Source organism: Apium graveolens, chromosome 2 (assembly GCF_009905375.1).
Source record: "Apium graveolens cultivar Ventura chromosome 2, ASM990537v1, whole genome shotgun sequence".
Lineage (NCBI taxonomy): Eukaryota > Viridiplantae > Streptophyta > Magnoliopsida > Apiales > Apiaceae > Apium > Apium graveolens.
In genome coordinates this window covers 117,359,452-117,363,856 of record NC_133648.1, presented here as the reverse complement: position 1 = coordinate 117,363,856, position 4,405 = coordinate 117,359,452, and the positions used below count along the sequence as shown (strand labels likewise).

The following is a 4,405-nucleotide window of genomic DNA, read 5'->3' as shown; positions in this document are numbered from 1 at the left end:
TCTTACTCTGACTTCAAGAAAAGTTTTTAAGACAACCTCTGACATGGCTCAAGTTGTTCAAAGTCAAGAGATAGTAAGTTCTGATATTTCAAAGAAGCAAGTAACCTCTGACATAGCTCAAGTTAACTTGATATCAGAAGATAAATCAAAGACACTCCTACCAGGATTCACTAAAGCAAAACAGACTCAACCTTTGAAGACTGCTGCAAGTGGTTTTGAAGCAAGAGTGGTTACTGGAAAGGAAGCAAGAGATAAAACTGGATTGGGAAGTACTGATGAAAGAAGAATACAAAACATTACCAATGATCCAACTTCCTTGAGTGAACCAGGTATTGGAGCAACTCCTGAGAGATTGAATCAACTGGAATCTGTACAAATGGTTTACCATACCTACTTGAAAGAACACATCTTGTTGTACTTCATGACATATGGTAGGGTTTATCATATAAGGGAAAATGCCATTCCATTGAAGTATTTTTAAGAACTGGAGCATGTATTATTCTTACTTCAAGTGAATGATAAAATAACAGAAAGTGCTGCAAACTATTTGAAGAATCAGATTCAGAGACAGAAAAGGCTTTATTCTGTTAAGTCTGACAGCACATATCTTCCAAAGTACAGAGATCACTAGGGTGATATAGTTGAAATGAAGCCCAACACTGCCAAGATTATAACTACCTTTCTGGGTTACACGGCTGTGGAATTCAATCTTGAGTCTGATAAGGCATATTTGATCAGACTGGATCAGGATATAAGAAAAGCTAGAATTAATGATCTCAGGGCTGCAATCTTTCAAATTGGTGAAGATACTGCAGAACTTAAAGATGCTAAAAGGAGGATGATTGATGAACTCAGATATGCTGAGAGATGTTTGTTGAAGAACTATCTCAGAACAACTCCTGACATCAGAGAGATCAGAAGATGAAGCCAAGTCAAGATCTACAACTGCTTAAATTCTGATATGAATACAGACTGAAGTTGTTATCAGAAGTTAAAGACTGGTAAAGCTTTAAGGACTGTAAGTTGTAGTTATCTAGTCTAATTCTCATGCATTTGTACTTAATGTTTTTGACATCATCAAATATCTGTTAAACTTGTATATTATGCTAATTTACAAGTTGGGGGAGATTGTTAGATATATTTGATAATGTCATGGCTAATATGATTTATGTTTAGTTTTCAGATCTTACTTAAACAAGATAAATCAGTACTTACTGGAAGTCAGGACTTAAGGATATCAGTACTTATATTATCAGGAGATAATCATCAGAAGATGGATATCAGAACTTAAGTACTGAAGGACGTTCAGATAAGGACAACAGTTGATTAAAGAAAAGAAGATTGAGACAAACATAAGAAGAGATATGCATGAAGAAGGAATTCTATGAAGAATAGAATACTTGGAAGAAAAGATATCTGATTGATATATTTTAGGAAGCAGAATTATATTCCATATCAATTAGCGATTATCTTATAACTGTGTAGTATATAAACACAGACATAGGGTTTACACTATAAGTGTTATCATATTCGAGAAGATTATTAATTGTAACCCTAGCAGCTCTCGTGATATTTGTTCATCACTGAGAGGTAACAGTTCCATATTGTAACAGAGTTTATTGTTTCAATAAAGTTTGTTTTCTGTTACTTGAGCTATTAAAGTTCGATTTGATTGTACTATACACTGTATTCACCCCCTCTACAGTGTGTGTGTGACCTAACATTCTCTTATGATCATATATCAAGAAATCACATTTCCTTGAACACAACTATGGAGATGGAACTATGAAACTTGCATAAACACTTACATGCAAGTGGTGTTTGAGTAGTATATCGAAAATAAAGACTAAGGATGATAAAATCTTTGAATTTGGATGAGTTTTTGTTAGTGCATGCAAGAGAGAGAAGGGAGATGGAGAGAGAGCCGAGAGAGAGAGAAGAGTGATCGAGAGAGAGAGAGAGAGAAAGAAGTGCCATGGGAAGAGAAGAAAAGAAAGGGGGGGAAAGAAATGAGTTATATATAATAGGGGGCATGGGTAGTTTAGTAAATTACTAATCCCCTTTTGATTTGATTACCTTTCTCTTTTTACTCCAATAAAATAAAAATTGAATATTAAATATATCTCTCTCAGAAAGTTGAAAATTATTGTGAATGATAATTTTAAGATGTAGATCTCGAAATTAGCTTTTCAACCATTACTCATAATAAAATTTTGAGCGTACGGTTGATTTTATATGATTTTTACAATTTTATGCTAAAAATAATATTTTAACACATAAAAATCATTTTAAAACACAACGGTCATAAAATAAATCCGTCTATCATTTTTAGAAAGTCTCTAGGACTATTTTGAAGATAACAAAACAAATTCCATGCCTTTACCTTACTGAGATAATTTTATAAAAATGTGCAAAGGTTAAATAAACCTTATTTAAATCAAATAATTCCCTTAAATCCGTAAAAATTAACAGATCACATAATCACGCATACAGACAAGCAAGAACATATACTCACACATCACAACTCATATCTGATCATAATATTTTCCCTTTTTATTATTATTTCTCTTTACGCGTACCAGGTCACGTTCTGCCTGACAGGCCGACGCTCAGCGTTTCAATTACGCTTCACAATTACCTTTACCAATCGACACATCACTAGAACACAATACTTTACTCTAACATTTCATTTCACATAATAACACATATTTCACATTTTAAATACTTTAATCCATTTTTAGGACGGTTTTCGTTCTACTTGAAGGCCCGACAACATAACTTAACTCCTAAGCTGACTCTTTAAATTGGAACGCTTCTATTTACGCTCCCAGATACTAATATAAAATAAAGACAATTAATCATCACTTAATTACATAATTTATAATCACGACACATAATTCACACTTTATTCATTTAATTACGTCGCAAAATTCTCAGTCGTCACAGTTAGCATAATTCTTAGTCATAAACAATCTCAATTTGTCATCGTCTTAGCATTGGATAATAGCCATACATTGTTGATTAGGTGCATAAATTAGATAGTTAACCAATACAGTCTCTGTGGGAATGAACTAGAAAAGATTCTATACTACTTGCGAACTCGTATACTTACGTGTATTATTTGCGCGTGTTTAGCGACTAACAAGTTTTTGGCGCTGCTGCCGGGGATGCAGTGTTAATTTATAGTTTATGTGCTTTCTATCAGTGGTCGTTAAAGTTCATTGACTCGGACATTGTTACTTATTTGTTCCTTGTCTGATTTTAGGTACTCTAGCGAGGGTGTATGCATACGCGTTCGCGTACTCGTAAGAGAACACTGGATAAAGCCGAGGAAGAACTTGTGGTAGTTCGTAGTTTTAAGGAAGAAAAGAAGGTAGAAGAAGAAGAGAAAGTTGAAGAGCCAATTATAGTAGCTATGGGTGATCAAGTAGAAAATCTGAAGGCTTTGATGGACTATTCTAAGCCTAAGATTAATGACTTTCAGTCTAGCATCATCAGACCAGCCATCAGGGCTAACACTTTTGAGATCAAGTCAAACACGATTTAAATGATACAGAACTCAGTTCAGTTTGGGGTTCTCCAACTGAAGATTCCAACATGCACATCAGGGATTTCATCGAGATTTGCGACACTTTCAAGTTCAATGATGTGACTGAAGATGCTATCAAGATACGACTCTTCCCATTCTCTCTGAGGGACAAAGCTAAGTGCTGGTTACACTCTCTACCAGCAGGGTCTATCATAACTTGGGAAGATCTTGCTCAAAATTTTCTCACTAAATTCTTTCCCATGGTAAGACTGCAGCAATCAGAAATGCTCTTACCCAGTTCGTGCAGCAAACTGGAGAATCTTTGTGTGAGGCTTGAGATTGATATAAGGAGATGCTAAGAAAGTGGCCACACCATGGCATGCCTGATTGGATGATTATTAACTGCTTCTACAATGGATTGGGTCCTACTTCTAGGCCCATGCTTGATGCAGCATCAAGAGGAGCCTTGTGGGCTAAGTGCTACGATGAAGCCTATGAACTTATTGAACTAATGGCTGCGAATGAGTACCAGAATCCTTCCCAGAGACTGACTCAAGGAAAAGCAGCAGGAATTCTGGAGTTGGACACAGCAACTGATATTGCTGCCCAACTTAAGGCTTTGACAATGAAGGTGGACATTTTGGCTAATTATGGAGTTAATCAAATCACTAGTGTCTGTGAGCTTTGTGCTGGTGCCTGTTAAGTGGCATGTATGACACTTATTTATGCTCTAATAAGCTTTCAGTTGGTGTATTTGTACTCAAGTTATTTGTGTTTTAACATGTTTTCAAGTATTTTTGCATTTCAGGCTTTACTTCGTGAATCAGGTGAATTAGCATTGTTTTGATGCTAATATGGTGTTTAGGATGTGCTAGA

At 35.4% G+C, this 4,405-nt stretch overlaps 1 non-coding gene across 1 annotated transcript; it reads right to left on the bottom strand.

Annotated features, from left to right (window-relative positions):
- Window positions 1–3,803: 3,803 nt before the first annotated feature.
- Window positions 3,804–3,910, bottom strand: LOC141710258 (small nucleolar RNA R71). Its single transcript, XR_012570787.1, has one exon. It is a non-coding gene; the product is annotated as a small nucleolar RNA R71 (small nucleolar RNA).
- Window positions 3,911–4,405: the final 495 nt, after the last annotated feature.